Source organism: Cetorhinus maximus, chromosome 14, assembly GCF_964194155.1.
Source record: "Cetorhinus maximus chromosome 14, sCetMax3.hap1.1, whole genome shotgun sequence".
NCBI classification, from domain to species: domain Eukaryota; kingdom Metazoa; phylum Chordata; class Chondrichthyes; order Lamniformes; family Cetorhinidae; genus Cetorhinus; species Cetorhinus maximus.
The window spans coordinates 91,136,624-91,154,760 of record NC_135892.1 but is presented as its reverse complement, the minus strand read 5'-3'; the positions used below and the strand labels follow the sequence as shown (position 1 = coordinate 91,154,760).

At 44.0% G+C, this 18,137-nt stretch overlaps 1 protein-coding gene across 1 annotated transcript in view; it reads right to left on the bottom strand.

Annotated features, from left to right (window-relative positions):
• Nucleotides 1-10,356, bottom strand: part of ston1 (stonin 1) — a 122,150-nt gene extending 111,794 nt beyond the window's left edge. Inside the window, exons 1-2 of the mRNA XM_078556367.1 lie at nt 9,585-10,356; nt 9,043-9,389 (exon numbers count right to left, since the gene is read on the bottom strand). The gene's annotated coding sequence lies outside the window, so the exon portion shown is untranslated. The remainder of the gene's footprint in view (nt 1-9,042; nt 9,390-9,584) is intronic.
• Nucleotides 10,357-18,137: the final 7,781 nt, after the last annotated feature.

Here is an 18,137-nt window from a genome sequence, read left to right as displayed (position 1 = left end):
CCTGGGAAGCCCAGGACGCATGTGACACGGAACAGGAAGCCAAATTCCGGGACAACCCCAGCAAATCCATGACAGTTGGTCACCCTGCGTGACCCCTCCCCCCCCACCCCACGAATCCCCTCTATCATTCAGCTGTGTCCTGGGTGATAGGGCAGGACTTCCACCACCCCGCCCCTGGTCCTTGATTCAGAGGAATGCCCGCTGCTGTCCAGTCACATCCCTGAGTGGCACTTAATTTGGTGGGCCTTCCCCAAAAGAGGCCAGCAGGCAATACCCCCATTAAATCCAGCCAATGGCTTTTGGTCATATCATTTTAAAGAAACAATCTGATTTTACTCTGATAACATTTCATGCAATAGACACTTCAAAGAAGTCCCCATTTAGCTGTATTCACTCTCCAGACTGTTCATCGTATCAAATTCCCACCCCTCCAAAATTTATTTCCTTTTCATGTCACATTACCCTCTCTCGGTATTAAATCAGTGCAATACTACTATTCCTCCAATTTTATTGGAACTACCGTATATAGGAAATAATGAATATACAGGGGGATTGGAAGAGAGTAGTTTAATGTGGGGTTACAGATGATGGCAAAAATAATGGGATCAATTCAGGAAATTAAGGATGTGATATATGCTGTTAGCTGTTTCCAAGTAGAATTGGTGCATGAGGCCCACATGGAAATGTTAATGATTCTGAAGTAAAGACTGCAGGTTTATTAAGGGATAATCAAAACTTAGATACATGGAAGCAACAGTCAGTAATACAGTTTTATAATACCTAGTGATGTTTCCAAAGTCCTGAGAACTGCAACCCCTTTAGCACCGTTTGGCACTGGCTGTGGCCTGAAATAAAGTCATTCAGTCACTTTCATGGGTGGGATTTTCCAGCCTCGCCCACCACCGGGATCGTTCCGTCCCACCACAAGTCAATGGATGTTTGGCTGGCCCACTGCACCCCCTGCAGTGGGTCCCGCCACAGTGGGGCCGGAAAATCCTGGCCAATGTTTATAGAGGCCAGGGATGAAAGAGAGAAATATAAGTGAAACGAATGAATTTAATCCTCACATATAAATACTGTCATCGCACTATAAGGGATAGTGTCAATTTTACAGTCACTGCTATTTGAAAAATAATTACAGCTCTAAAATTACATTTTTGTAAAAACCCCTGATGCGATATCCTCGCCTGAGCTCTCTTTCTGAAAAACATAAGGATATGTTTTCTGCCACGATCCAAGTAGTCTTGACTATTTTTAAGCAGTCCGAATTCCCTCTAGCTTGGAAGATGTCTGATTCTTGTCATTGCTGTTATTGTGGTTACTGTTTTTGGTCTGACCATTGACTAACATCACCTGACTCCAGCCTGGTCTCAGTTCATCTTCTGGTGAAACCCTCATCCCCTTTGTTAACGTTAAATTTGATTATGCCAAAGTACTTAATGGCTGGCACTCTACATTCTGCCCTCCGTAAAGTTGGGGTCATCGAAAGCTCTGCTGCCCATGTCCTTAATTGCACCAAGTCCCGTTCACCCATCACCCTGTGCTTGCTGACCTACTGGCTCCAGGTCAAGCAACACCTCAACTATAAAATTATCATCCTTGTTTTCAAGGTCATCCATGGCCTTGCCCCTCGCTACCTCTGCAATCATCTCCAGTCCCTCAGCCCTCTGGCATTTCTGTGCTCCTTTAGTTCCAGCTTTCCCCAATTTTATTTCTCCATGACTGATAGCTGTGCATTCAGCTCTGGAATTCCTTCACTAAACCTCACTGTCTCTCTACATCACTTCACTCCTTAAGTCCACTCCTTAAAGCTTATCTCTTTGGCCAAGCTTTTGGTTATCTGCAATTACAACAGCTTCTGTGATTTGGTGTCAAATTTTGCTTTAGAACAGTTCTGTGAAGTGTTTTGGGATGTTTTATTATAAAGGCACTATATAAATGCAGCGTTTGTCAATCAGGACCCACATTTTTTCATTGTTTTCCATTTTCCTCCCTCAGTTTTAGTTAGGAAAAGCTTTCACATTGATCATATGCAGAAATCATCTCAGTTCCAGGACATCACGGCAGGGGTTCCTCAGAGTAGTGCCCTTGGCCTATCCATCCTCAGCTGCTTTACCAGTGACCTTCCTTCCATAATAAGGTCAGAAGTGGGGAGCTTTGCTGATGATTGCACAATATTCAGCACCATTCACGACTCTTCAGAAACTGAAGCAGTCCATGTACAAATGCAGCAAGACCTGGACAATATCCAGGCATGGGCCACCAAGTGACACATGACACTAGTGCCAGGCAATGACCATCTCCAACAACAGAGAATCTAACCATCACCCCTTGACATTCAATAGCATTACCATCACTGAATCTCCCACTAGCAACATAGTGGGGATTGCCACTCACCTCCTGACTCCCCAAAGCCTGTCCACCATCTACAAGGCACAAGTCAGGAGTGTGATGGAATACTCTCCATTTGCCAAGAAGAATGCAGCTCCAATAACACTCAAGAAGGTTGACACCACCTAGGACAAAGCAGCCTGCTAGATTGACACCCCAAACACAACCATTCACTCTCTCCACCGCCAACGCACAATAGCAGCAGTGTGGACCATCTACAAGATGCACTGCAGCAATTCACCAAGCCTCCTTAGGCAGCATCTTCCAAACCCACGACCACTACCACCTAGAAGGACAAAGGAAGCAGACACATGGGAAAACCACCACCTGGAAGTTCCCCTCCAAGCCACTCACATCCTAACTTGGAAATATATCGCCGTTCCTTCACTGTCACTAGGCCAAGATCCTGGAACTCCCTCCCTAACAGCACTGTGGGTGTACCTACACCACATAGACTGCAGCGGTTCACGAAGGCAGCTCACCACCACTTTCTCAAGGGCAACTAGGGATCTGCAATAAATGCTGGCCCAGCCAGCAAAGCCCACATCCCATGAATGAAAAAAAATACAGGGCTCTACTGAGTAGCATTGTAAATAGAAACATGTTTATTATTCAAAATGCATCAAAAAATATTTAAAATTTTACTAGAACACTGAACCAGCTGGTTCCAATGTCTTCTTTCACCTTTGGGACCCAAATTCAAAATCATCCCAGATGGATGGAATGACTACTTCCTCCCCTGATAAATGAGCTTGGGTGGTTTTAGTCAAGTAGTTCATGGACCTGAGGGTGAGCCTACAACACAAATCTGGGATTGTTGGTGAGAGTAGAAGCAACGTTACCCTGAAATAGCAACGGCTTTTCATCTTTGGCTACATTTTAAGGCAAACTGACGGGGGACAGGGTCGGGAACTTTTAGGGTTGATTTTATGAACACACACTACAGGCAGGAAACCTCGCCTGCCAGCCTTGTGTTTTAGGAATTTGCTGCAGCACTGCCTACAATTTTGCATCACGCGTTTGTAAATTCAGTCCCATTACTCTATTCTTGCTATTACATGCTATTCTTGATCTGAGAGTGCACAATGCAGATACTGGATGAAAAAATTGATTTCCCAACACTGATATTTCTAAATTCTGTAAGTGCCACAGCAAAGACTGAAAAGTGGCACCTGAGCATTACCCAAGGTAAAGCACACATTTATTAAGTTACCTTTTACCATAAATGCATGGTAGGGAGAGTTTTAATTTTGTTGCTCGTAGAAAACAGTAAACTGTCTGTTCTTTTCTTTAAAGTAACACTTTGGTGAACAGAGCAGCTGAACAGCTCATTATCTTATCATTCTAAAACTAGTCCAGTCTAGCCAGTTTGCATGTTATGCTTCCAAACCCTTAATCTGCCTTATTTGTGTGTCAGTATAAAGAACGCTTGTGTGAAACTGAGCCACACAGACCATGTAGTCCTTGTGAAGGATTTGAGACTTTTATAGAACATTAAAAGGATGGGCTATAAACCCTGGATTACTCAAAAGAGCAGAATTTGGTTAAAACATTAACAACAAAGGATAGAACGCAGGGCTGTTAGTGATTAGAAAGTACGCTGGGAAGATTGACTGAGTTCAAAAGGTATTTTAAATTGTTTAGCAGGCTAACTGAGACAATGTGCTTTTGTGGAAATATGAGGTGAGTTTAAAGATAAGACAGTTGTTATGAGAAGCCTTGAAAGGTTGTGAATCTGCCATAATCATAGGAATATAGGATCAGTGTCAGGCCATTTGGCCCCTTGAGCCTGCGCCATCATTCAATAATCATGGCTGATCTTCTACCTTAAAGCCATCTTCTCACACTATCACCATATCCCTTGATGCCATTGGAATCTAGAAAGCTATTGATCCCAGCTTTGAAACTATTTAATGACTGAGCCTCCACAGCCTTCTGGAGTAAAGAATTCCAAAGATTTATCACCCTCTGACTGAAGAAATTCCTCCTCATCTTGGTACTAAATGGCTTACCTCTTATTCTGAGACTGTGTCCCCTGATTCTGGACCCCCCAACTAGGGGAAACATCCTTTCTCAGTCTACCTTTTCGAGCCTGTAATAATTTTGTACACTTCAATGTTTGAACCATGGCAAAGAGAGAGTGGGCAGCTTGTTTTTGCACTAGTGAGAAGGGTATAAAAGTAGCCATTTTTAGACAGTCCAGGACACAGCCTAGAAGAACGTCAAGGATATCAATGGAGAATTAACACTTTAGTCTCCCAAAGCAGAAGACTTTGACCGTCCTGAGCTTTGAGTTGTGCTTCTAAGGATTTAAGCACCTCTATCTCGGATTACCCTAAAAAGTAAAGAGAGAGTTAAAAAAAAACTACACCAGATGTATGCACTGATCTGTGCTGAGCTAGCAGTTCTCAAAGGGAGGTAATGGCAGTGCTCCAATTGACCTTAAGTGTCCCACATTTAGGGAAGGAAAGAATCAGACAGGGTTCCTCATTCTGAAAACTATCTACTGATCTGCCATAGAAAAAATCTTTGTGAATGTTGATTGAGGATAGGATTGAGCTTGTCAGCTGGCATGTACCATCTAATCCCATTTGTGAAAAGTGATAACTTGAAAGGCCGCTGCCAATGTGCAACCAATAGTATTAGTCAATGTCTTCAGGAGGGCAGGAGAGGGGAAAATGCCCTTTTAGTGCTATAATGCACTTTATACATTCTTCTAAGTAACCTTAAGAGGTGTTTAGAAATACTGTAGAGGACACATGCTGAAAAGCAGCAAAATGCCTGGGGAAAATCTTAGCAACTGTTTATGTGGGCAATGCCCAGACCACCTGATGGTTTAAAATGTTTTCTTTCAGAAAATACTTTTTCACTTTAGTCTTAAGGTGAAGAGAAATATGTTTGGAGACTGAACACACTAGGAAGTCAAGTACAAGCTACGAATGAAACATCAGCCAACCAAAGAGAAGCACAGTGTGGGGAAACAGAAACAGAGGAATAAGGGAGAAGCAGATAGAAAAGCAAACATAAATAGACAAAAACACAAAGCAGACATAACAGCAATGGCAACCAGAGAGGCAAAATGACATGTAGGCATACAAAACAGCAAGGAGATAGCAATGAGAAAAGCAGGCGAACAGACAAAGAGAGCACAGAGAAAGATGCACAGCAATGAGAGTAATTACAGTGAGAAAGCGAGCAATAAGAGAGCAAGTATTGAGTTGTTCCTTTGTTCCATTATGAACTTATGATTATATTTTGATCCCTGTAAGGATGGATTTGATATAACTGTGAGAGTCTAGGGAGTGGCTGTAAATATGCAAAGATAGTCTAACAGCTGCACGTGATAGCTTTATTTCTGGCAGCCGTAAATAAGCTGTTCTTATTTTTTATTTCAATATTTCCAGCTTCCGTAGTTTTCTGCTTTTCGAGCTGTGTCAGCACAGTGGGTATAATGAAACCAATTATATACCAAAAAAAGATTGATTGCAATAAGGGAATCACTTCTTTCTGTTAAGCAAATAAATATTAACCATCAACAGATTCCAAACAACTGTAACTTTTATTCATTCATGGGATGTGGCCATCACTGACTAGGCCAGCATTTATTGCCCATCCCTAATTGCCCTTGCTCAGAAAGCATTTAAGAATCAACCACATTGCTATAGGTCTGGAGTCACATGTAGGCCAGACCAGGTAAGGACAACAGATTTCCTTCCCTGAGTCAGATGGGTTTTTACAACAATCAGCAATGGTCTCATGGTTATCATCAGACTTTTAATGAATTCAAATTTCACTACCTACCATGGTGGGATTTGATCGTGGGTCCCCAAAGCATTATCCTGCGTCTCTGGAATACTAGTCCAGTGACAACACCACTATGCCATAGCCTTCGCACATTTGCTTCTATTATTTTAGTCTCAGATGAACATGAAGTATGGAAGTCTACCATTCACCCCTTTCCTTAAATACTAACTCTTTTGGGGTGTTGTTGTACATTGTCTTCCAGTAACTTGCATAAATGGTCATTCTTCAGGACTGAAGAATCCCTATGTCTATTTGTGCTGTGGAAGGCATCACAGCCAAACCTGAAATAAAAACAGAAAATGCTGGAAATACTCAGTAGGCCAGATAGCATCTATGGAGAGATAAAGAGTTAACGTTTCAGGTCGATCATCAGAACTCAGTGAAGGGTCATCGGCCTGAAACAGTGGCCTGTAACTTTGAGTCGGATTGCCACTCCGCTTATAAATACTTACCTTGAAACCCAGCTGCTGCTATCTCGTCTGACCTGCTGACTTAGGCCGGGTGAGCTCAGTGTAGTGCAGTGGGTTCCCGAGGACGGCAGTCGACGGTAAGCAAGCCATGCCACCCTTTTTTTACAGCACTAGCTGCTGTAAACCAGGTAAGTTTAAAGGTCCAGCTGCTTTGACAAGCCAGGGAAAAGGTAAGTGTACAAAATAAGTGGGCAGGAATGGGGGGACGAGGGTGTCGGGTCAGGCCTGGGGGTGGGATGTCGGGTCAGGTCCGGTGGAGGGGGTGTTGGGTCACATGGGAGGCCGGGGGATAATTGGGGGGTGGTAATGGGAGAGAGGGGGTGATGCCAGGTGGGTCGGGGGTGGGGCTGGGGGAGTCCCATGGAGGGTCAGGGGTTTAGTGTGGGGGGTGGGGAGGAATTACGTTTGAGGTCATGAGGTTGGGGTGTCCGTGGGGTGTTGGGGGGTTAGTGGGGTGTCCCATGGGGGGTTGGGGGCGTGTCAGTACTATATTTAACCTGAAGCTAGAGGCGGTTTTAATTCTTCTAACTTGTTCTGTGTAACTATTGCTGTATGACAGGCAGAACCATCTGAAATTTGCGCTTTAAATTGCATTTACAGATGGCTCCCAGTGCAGGGCAATTGCCCAAAGGAAGTTTGAACTTCCTGGGCAATTGCCATGCAATCCTTACCTGGGAACTTCCAGGAGGGGTGGGGGGGGGGGGTTCCCCCCAGCACATCTTTAGGGTACCACACCGCCCCCCCCCCCCCCCCCCCCCCCCCCAGATACACCACCACGGAGCTCGGAAGTTATGGCATATCTCTCTTTCTCCCTGCACAGATGCTGCCTAACCTGCTGAGCATGTCCAGCACTTTCTGTTTTTATTTCAGGTTTCCAGCATCTGCAGCATTTCTTTTTTTGTACAACCAAACCTGACCCCACTTCTCGCCCAAAATCCACACAACATGCATTTTCCAGCAGGGATTACTTTCTGCTTTACAGTGTGGTTCAAGCCTGGGTGCTTTCCCTCTCCCTAACCCAAGGGGCACCGAAGCAAATTGTAATGCAATAATCTCTGTTTTGGCTAAAATCAGCCAACTCATCACAGATCAGGGATAATTTAGAGTTCGGCATCAGCATTCTTACCTCGTTCAAACTTATAATTAAAAGCTTTTGACTAAAGCTATAACTGTCAGCTCCAGCAGCATTTCAGACAGTTCTGTTTAAGGTAATTACAGCTTGAAACCCAGACATAACACTTAAATTACAGGGCCATCCTTGACTTCAGCCGCGTTATCACATCAACAAGAATGTTTCCATTCTTCCATCTATCAGAACAACACTGTTTCATTACTGTTCTCAAGCCTCTGGTCACTGTTAGTATCAAGTAGACCTTCATAGCCAAACCCTCTTTGTTATTTAATTACAGTCATGTGTGTCACCAAGTTCAAGGATGGGACAGGAAATACCAACTTTTGTCCAACAGCAACAAGCTCCAGTCCTCTAACATGTTTACTACAACCCCCCGTTTCCACTTCCCCCCCTCCTTGCTGGAAGTCAATTTCGTGTTTGGATGCAAAAAGAGAGGCCAAAAATATCCTCAAGAGAACTGAAGTTTGCAAATTAAGTATTGTTGCAGCAAAAAAGGCTCATTAGAAACAACTTTCCGACTGCTGACTTGCATTACGCTATTAACTATTTATTTAGCCATGGGATAACAATAATCTGTTAATGTGCTGTTGACCGAAAAGCACAATGCCACCACCTAATTATCTTCCAAAATGTATATAAAAACAAAAAAAAATGTTGGATAAACATTCCCGGCGGCTGGATCGCGTTAAACACAGCGTTAAACCTGAGCTATTCACACCAGCAAATCCCGGGTTTGAACTGAATCAGAATAAAGCAAAACAATTGGCTTTCCACCCTGATCTAGGGAGGTTTAAAGCTGAACGCAGCTTTACAGCTTTTTGATCTTTAGCCAAAATTCCGTTTGTAAAGTGTGTGAACTAGGAAGGTCGAGGTTGGCAGCGATGCCTTCCACAGTCGAATTGCGCACATAACGATGATTGGGCACTTGAAGTGAGGTTCCGTGGGGCTGCCGATGGACCCAACCCCTGGGAAGAATCGTCGTCTCGACGAATTTGGGAGAGGGGCATTCGTTTAATATAAACTGGAAATGGGATGAAGGATCCCACCTGAAATGCTGTTCTGTATATTTTTTGAACAGCATTCAGATTTTCAACATTGCTGATTTGCCTACGCCCTTACAGAAACTGCAGCGTTACATATAACGTGACTAGTCCTGAAACATTGAGCAAGTTCCTCAACTCCGTGCATATATTTTTTTATATTAAAGAGTCAGAAAAGCATATGGCACAAATCAGCGGTACTTACAATCAGACGGCAGTCATCCAATTTTACTTGAGCGCAGAAGTTTCCCCCCCCCCCCCCAAGCAGCTTAGAAGCTGATGTTTTATATATATATATATAGTTTAAATCATCCAGAAGTTTCTAAAGTCCTGTTACTTCTTCCAGTTTCTGATTCTTAATGAGAAGCTGTGAGTCTCCAAAAGAAAATAAACCCTGGAATTTCTCAAAATGGCACAGAACAGCTCAATACTCCCAACATGAAGCCAGGACTGCAACGAAGGTCATTCCTCTGCTCTAGGCAATACAGACTGAGGCAGCGTACAACATTTCCTTCCCAACATTTGCGGTCTGACGTGTTTCCAATGAAACGCCTGTAGAGAATATATATTTTAAAATATTTAATGAGGTAGCATTTATCTCCCTGCAGGCAGAATTCAAAACATTTTAATTAACTCAAGTCTGTTCTCTCTCCCTGCTTACTCCAGTTGGGAATATTTTTAGTGACTTTAACATGTAGCATAAATATATATGCACTTTCTCGGCTTATAATCGAAAAAAAATCTTACTGTTATACTTTAGATTAGTTCTTCATGATGGCCTTCCGTAATTTTCCGTGTGTCTGGCAGTCCGTGGGCTATAATAATGAGGGAAAGATACAGACTTATTTCTTAACAAAAAGCTGAACGATAAATATATATATTTTTAAAATCTTTGCTGAAAGGGTTTGCTTCTATCAGAAATCTGAGGATATCTCCTGGAGTTTTTTTTATATAAAGAGAGACACAAACACAGAGATGGATTGTGGGAAGCGTAAAGCAAAGGAAGTGTGCGGAGGGAAGAAGTCATGTTAAGTCTCCAGAGACTCCAGACCATTGTACGTGACAGCGTGGACTGGAGCCAGTGCAATTCTCCTGCAGTAGGACGAGCGTCAGGACAAAGCCTTTCCTTGCCCGACAGATTCACTGAAGCAGACAGGGGAGGCTAATGAGCTATTGATATTTCAAAGTGAATTTCATCTGTGCCCACTCCAAACTATCCAATTCAAATCTGGCCCCAAATAAAATCAATACTTTTTAGAAGAATTCTCAAAGGCCTTAATTAATAAAATCAGACTGGTATCCCTCCAACTGTCAAACCCTCAATTGATGCAACTAACTTACTACTCCCTGATTTACCTTAATTCTCTCTACCTCTTTTCAGCCCATGGTGACATGTGCCCTGGTCAACCCTTCAACCAGGTTTCTGCAGGTACAAAATAAGTCACATTGGAAACGGTTCCCCGAACCAACTGTTCAAAGGGCACAGGAACAAAATAAAAACAAAGTGACGGTTTCTTTATTTGACATAAAAGGAGAGAAGAATCATTGTAGACCTGTGTACACTGTGTTTAATCATAGAATCGTAGCAGGCTGATTCTTTGAAAGTTACCAATTAATCCCCCTCCCCCACTCTGTTCCCAGAGCCCTGTAGATTATATCCATTTCCCTCCTGAAAATTATTATTTAAATATATTATTTAAATAGAGAGAGACTACAGAATGCTGCAGTCCAGAGGGATCTGGGTGTCCTTGTATATGAATCACAAAAAGTCAGCTTGCAGATACGGCAAGTAATCAGGAAGCCAATCGAATGATGGCCTTTATTGCAAGGTGGGGTGGAGTATAAAAGTAGGGAAGTCTTGCTACAACTGTACAGGGCATTGGTGAGACCACACCAAGATTACTGTGCACAGTTTTGGTCACCTTACCTAAGGATGGATATAATTGCACTGGGAGCTGTTCCGTGAAGGCTCACTCGGCTGATTTCTGGGACGAAGGGTTTACCTTATGAGGAAAGGTTGATCAGCTTTTGCCTAAATTCATTGAAGTTTAGAAGAATGAAGGGTGATCTTATTGAAACGTATAAGATTCTCAGGGGACTTGACAGGATACAAGCTGTGAGGATGTTTCCTCTCATGAAGGAATCTAGAACTAGGAGGCACAGTTTCAAAATAAGGGTTGTCCCATTTAAGATGGCATTAAGGAGGAATTTCTTCTCTCTGAAGGTCGTTACTGTTTGGAATTCTCTTACCCAGCGAGCAGTATATATTCAATATATTCAAGGCTAAGTTAGACAGATTTTTGATTGACAACGGAGCCAAGGCTTATGGGGGGGCAGGCAGGAAAGTGGAGTTAAGGCCACAGTCAGATCAGCTACGATCTTATTGAATGGCCTACTCCTGCCCCTATTTCTTATGTTCTTATGTTTATTTTTGAATCTGATTTCACCACCCTGTCAGATAATGCATTTGAGATCATCACAGCTCAGTGAGTGAAATAAATTCTCATTTCCTCTCTGGCTCTTTTTGTCAATTAGCTTAATCTAAATTGAGCTGGGGAGATGGTGGTGTAATGGTAATGTCACTGGACTAGTAACCCAGAGGCCAGGCTAATGCCTTGGGTATGTGGGTTCAAATCCCACCACAGCAGCTGGTGGAATTTAAATTCAATTAATTAATCTGGAATTAAAAGCTAGTCTAATAGTGACTACTGTTGTAAAAACTCACCTGGTCCACTTAATGCCCTTTAGGGAAGGAAATCTATTGTCCTTACCTGGTCTGGCCTATATTTGACTCCAGACCAACAGCAATGTGGTTGAAATGATCTAGCAAGCCACTCAGTAGTGACAAACCACTACAAAGTCAAAAAGGAATGAAACCAGTTGGATCATCCAGCATTGACTTGGACACCAAGTGACATTGGCACACCCAGCCCAGTCGACCCTGCAAAGTCCTCTTTTCTAACATCTGGGGGGCTTGTGCCAAAATTGGGAGAGCTGTCTCACAGACTAGTCAAACAACAGCCTGATATAGTCATGCTCATGGAATCATACCTTACAGATAAGGTCCCAGACACCACCATCACCATCCCTGGGTATGTCCTGTCCCATAAACAGGACGGACCCAGCAGAGGTGGCAGCACAGTGGTATATAGTCAGGAAGGAGTTGCCCTGTGAGTCCTCAACATCAACTCCGGACCCCATGAAGTCTCATTGCATCAGGTCAAACATGGGCATGGAAACCTCCTCTTGATTACCACCTACTGTCCACTTCAGCTGATGAATCAGTGCCCCTCCATGTTGAACACCACTTGGAGGAAGCACTGAGAGTGGCAAGGGGACAGAATGTACTCTGGGTGGGGAACTTCAATGTCCATCACCAAGAATGGCTCAGTAGCACCACTACTGACCGAGCTGGCCGAGTCCTAAAGGACATAGCTGTTAGACTGGGCCTGTGGCAGGTGGTGAGGGAACCAACAAGAGAGAAAGACATACTTGACCTCATCCTCACCAACCTGCCTGCAGCAGATGCATCTGTCCATGACTGTATTGGTCGGAGTGACCACCACACAGTCGTTGTGGAGACAATGTCCCGGCTTCACATTGAGGATACCCTCCATCGTGTTGTGTGGCACTACCACCATGCTAAATGGGATAGATTTCGAACAGATCTAGCAACTCAAGACTGGACATCCATGAGACGCTGTGGGCCGTCAGCAGCAGCAGAATTGTACTCAACCACAATCTGTAACCTCATGGCCCAGCATATTCCCCACTCAACCATTACCATCAAGCCAGGGGATCAACCCTGGTTCAATGAAAAGTGCCAGAGGGCATTCCAGGAGCCGCACCAGGCATACCTAAAAATGAAAATGAGGTGTCAACCTGGTGAAGCTATAACACAGGACTACTTGTGTGCCAAATAACATAAGCAGCAAGTGATAGTCAGGGCTAATCAAGCTCTGCAGTCCTGCCACACCAGTCATGAATGGTGGTGGACAATTAAACAACTCACTGGAGGAGGAGACTCCACAAATATCCCCATCCTCAATGATGGAGGAGCCCAGCACGTCACTGCTAAAGATAAGGCTGAAGCATTTGCTACAATCTTCAGCCGGAAGTGCCAAGTGGATGATCCATCTCAGCCTTCTCCAGAGGTTCCCAGCACCACAGATGCCAGATTTCAGCCAATTTGATTCACTCCACATGATATCAAGAAACAGCTGAAGGCACTGGATACTGCAAAGGCTATGGGACCTGACAATATTCTGACAATAGTGCTGAAGACTTGTGCTCCAGAACTTGCCACACCCCTAGCCAAGCTGTTCCAGTACAGCTACAACACTAGCATCTACCAGGCTATGTGGAAAATTGCCCAGGTATGTCCTGTACACAAAAAGCAGAACAAATCCAACCCGGCCAATTACCGCCCCATCAGTCTACTCTTGGTGATCAATAAAGTAATGGAAGGGGTCATCAACAGTGCTATCAAGCGGCACTTGCTTAGCAATAACCTGCTCTATGATGCCCAGTTTGGGTTCCGCTAGGGCCACTCAGCTCCTGACCTCATTATAGCCTTGATTCAAACATGGACAAAAGAGCTCAACTCCCAAGGTGAGGTTAGAGTGACTGCCCATGACATCAAAGCCGCATTTGACTGAGTGTGGCATCAAGGAGTCCGAGCAAAACTGGAGTCAATGGGAATCATGGGGAAATCTCTTCGCTGGTTGGAGTCAGACCTAGCACAAAGGAAGATGGTTATGGTTGTTGGAGGTCAGACATCTCAGCTCCAGGACATCACTGCAGGAGTTCCTCAGGGTAGTGTCCTCGGCCCAACCATCTTCAGCTGCTTCATCAGTGACCTTCCTTCCATCATAAGGTCAGAAGTGGGGATGTTTGCCGATGATTGCACAGTGTTCTGCACCATTTGTGACTCCTCAGATACTGAAGCAGTCCATGTCCAAATGCAGCAAGACCTGGACAATATCCAGGCTTGGTCTGACAAGTGGCAAGTAACATTCGCACCCCACAAGTGCCAGGCAATGACCCTCTCCAAAAAGAGAGAATCCAACCATCGTCCCTTGATGTTCAATGGTATTACCATCACTGAATCCCCCACTTTCAACATCCTGGGGGTTACCATTGACTAGAAACTGAACTGGACTAGCCATATAAATACTGTGGCTACAGGAGCAGGTCAGAGGCTAGGAATAGTGCGACGAGTAACCCACTTCTTGACTCCCCAAAGCCTGTCCACCATCTACAAGGCACTGGTCAGGAATGTAATGGAATACTCCCCACTTGCCTGGATGAGTGCAGTTCCCACAACACTCAAGAAGCTTGCACCATCAGGACAAAGCAGCCCACTTGATTGGCACCACATCCACAAACATTCACTCCCTCCACCACCAACACACAGTAGCAGCAGTCTGTACCACCTACAAGATGCACTTCTGGAATTCACTAAGGCTCCTTCGACAGCACCTTCCAAACCAACAACCACTACCATCTAGAAGGACAAGGGCAGCAGATAGATGGGAACACCACCACCTAGAAGTTCCCCTCCAAGTCACTCACTATCCTGACTTGGAAATATATCGCAGTTCCTCCACTGTCGCTGGGTCAAAATCTTGGAACTCTGTTCCTAACAGCACTGTAGGTGCACCTACACCACACGAACTGCAGCGGTTCAAGGAGGCAGCTCAACACCGCCTTCTCAAGGGCAATGGGCAATAAATGCGATGGACAATAAATGCTGGCCCAGCCAGCGAAGCCCACATCCTGTGAATGAATGACAGAAAAAGGTTATGGGGTTAGGAAATGAAATCATTCCTGATTGCTAACAGATCATTCTTGCTCAGAAGCTGTGGACTTTGAGTGAGGACAATTTTGGCCCCAGTTATAATAGCTTCCATGGCCAAATGGTCTGATGGTAAATATTTGCTGTCTAGTGTAACAAACCATGAATTGCCATTTTAGTGAGTTACTGAGCACTTGAGCGCATTTGAATCCAAAGCTCAGCATGAGTAGATGACCTGAAGAGAAATGGAGATAAAAATAGAGGCAAAAAGAAATAAAATTAGAGGCAAAAAGAAATAAAATTTGCGGCAAAAAGAATGCAGATAATTTATCAGCATTTTCCAATGGAAACAGCTCAGATCAGCAAATTAGCAGATCATGTGGAGCTGGCAGGAAATTATCAAGCCACAGAAAACAAAATTCCTGAAATATTTTATTATTCAATTTTTTTTCCCCCAACAATGTTGTCTCAAGTTTTTGGTAACAGTCCAGGGTCAAATACTTTTAACTGCTGTTATTGAGGCAATTGGATCTTTATGCTCAGCAAATGTATAAGATTATTTTTAAATTATAATCAAGAGCCACCAGCCACATGTTTGAGAAGAACCAGATAAATGTAACAGGAAACAGTACTCAGGCAAACCCCAGCTGCTCAGCTTGGATTAGAAAGAAGTCTTGATGCCTGATGGGTTTAGAAGGAAACATTAAAGAAAATATCCATGAGTTATCCTTTCAATGGTCCTTATGTGACGATTAGGTTTTTATTGGCAAAACACTGGGAAAGCAGTACGAGCAAAATACAAGTTATACACAGAGAAAAGTTCTTTCAGCATTGCCCAGCCACAGACACAGCTTCAGAAGAGCACTGCTAGTACATCACTGTGGCTTTTTGCCATTTCGCTGTAATACCTGTTCTCCCGTCTCAGTCAGTCATGGACTGCCTGACCTATTGTTACAGTAAAACTATCAGCCTGGTAATGAACAATTCCTGCCCCACTTATCTGCCATGTGGCAGCTGAGGGCTTTTTCAGGCCATGCTGAAGATGAGCTTCCAATCACATATCCAGGTCATTACTAAGACCACCTATTTCTACTTCCATAACATCACCCGACTCCACCTCTGCTGCAGCTCATTTGCTGCTGAAACCTTCATTGTTGCATTTGTTACCTCTGGATGACTATTCCTATGCTCTCTAGGCCAGCCTCCCATGTTCTACCCCCCATGAGCTTGAGGCCATCCAAAACTCTGTTGTCCATGTTCTTATTTGCGCCACCCAGTTAAGCAATGCCTTGATTTTTAAATTCTCAGCCTTGTGTTCAATCCCCTCCATGGACTCAGCACTCCCTAACTCTGTTATCTGCTCCAGCCCTACAACTCTCTGAGACATCTGCGCTCCTCCAATTCTGGCCTCTTGTTCCTCCCCAATTTTATTCGCTCCACCATTGGCAGCCATGCCTTCAGCTGCCGAGGCCTTCAGCTCTGGAATTTCCTCCCTAAACCCTTCCACTTCTTTACCTTTCTTTCCTCCTTAACACGCTCCTTAAAATCTATCTCTTTGACCAAGCTTCTGTTCATCTGCTTTAATATCTCCTCATGTGAATAGGAGACAAATTTTGTTTGATTACACTCCTGTGAAGCACTTTGGAACATTTTATTACATAATTCAAGTTGCTGTTGTTGTTTTGAATGCAAAGTGAGGGAGGGGAGCTTCCAATCAAGTCAGACCCAAAACATAGAGTTAGGTAACTTTGATGGATACACATTAACTAAATTAATAACAAAAAAATGACCAACAGAGAACCTTATACAACAACAGCAACAACTTATATTTATATAGTGCCTTTAACATAACAAAGCAACCCAAAGAACTCCACAGGAGCATTATAAAATAAAATATGACACCAAGCCACATTAGTAGATACTAGGTCAGATGACCAAAAGTTCGCTCAAAGAGATAGGTTTTAAGGAGTGTCTTAAAAGAGGAAAGTGGAGTAGCGAGGTGGAGAGGTGTTGGAAGGGAATTCCAGATCTTGGGGCCTAGGTAGTGATGGCAGGGCCACCAATTGTAGAATGATTAAAATCAGGAATGCTCAAAAGGTCAGAGTTGGAGTGGCACAGATATCTCAGAGAGTACATTCTGTGCCCTTGCCACCCTCAGTGCTTCCTCAATGTGTTCAAAATGGAGGAGTACTGATTCATCAGCTGAGGGAAGGCGGTACGTGGTAATCATGTGGTTATGTTGCCCATGTTTGACCTGATGCCATGAGACTTCATGGGGTCCAGAGTCAATGTTGAGGACTCCCAGGGCAACTCTCTCCTGACTGTGCCGCCACCTCTGCTGGGTCTGTCCTGCCAGTGAGACAGGACATACCCAGGGATGGTGATCGTGGTGTCTGGGACATTATCTGTAAGATATGATTCCGTTATGGATGACTATGTCAGGCTGTTGCCTGACTAGTCTGTGAGCCAGCTCTCCCAATTTTGGCACTAGCTTCCAGATGTTAGTAAGGCAGACTTTGCAGGATCGACAGGGCTGAGATTGCTGCTGTCGTTTCTGATGCCTAGGTTGATGCTGGATTGTCCGTCTGGTTTCATTCCTTTTTTGTAGCGGTTTGAGTGGCTTGCTTGGTCATTTCAGTGTCAACCACATTACTGTAGGTCTGGAGTCACGAGTAAACCAGAACAGGAGAGGACAACAGATTTCCTTCCCTAAAGAACATTGGGGAACCAGATGGTTTTTATAACAATCAACAATGGTTTCATGGTAATCATTAGACTTTTAATTCCAGGTTTTTATTGAATTCAAGTTCCACCATCTGCCGTGGCAGGATTCAAGCCCAGGTCCCCATTACCCTGGGTCACTAGTCCAGCGATGATACCGCTTAGCCATTGCCGCCCGAGGGCCAATCATAACGCTCTCATTGCTATTCAGCTCAGATCAGCAGGCTGAGCATCAACTTGGAATTAAATGTAGTACCTTCCTGATCTTTTTTTTATTTGTTCTTGGCCAATGAACATCGCTGGCTAGAGCCATCCCTAATTGCCTTTGTTCAGAGGGCATTTTTAAGAGTCAACCATATTGCTGTGGGTCTGGAGTCACATGTAGCCAAGACTAGACTTCACTAAAGAACATTACTGAACTAAATGGGATTTTATAACAATGGTTTCATGGTCATCATTAGACTTTTCAATCCAGATATTTATTGAATTTACCACTGTGGTGGATTCAAACCCAGGTGCCCAGAGCATTACCCTGGGTCTCTGGATTACCAGCCCAGTGACAATACCACTATGCCACCTGGCAAGTGGTGGATCAGGGGAGCCTAGATACATTTCTGCCATGGAGCCAACCTCCAGTTTGGAACCCTGAGAGATTCAAACATGGTAGATAAACTGATAAGCATTTGGAAGAAGCTGCCAGGGCAATGTTTTTGAGGTATGTACCCAATGTGTAAACAGAAAGCGCTATCACTCAATCAATGAGCAGTTCCTCTCTGATCACA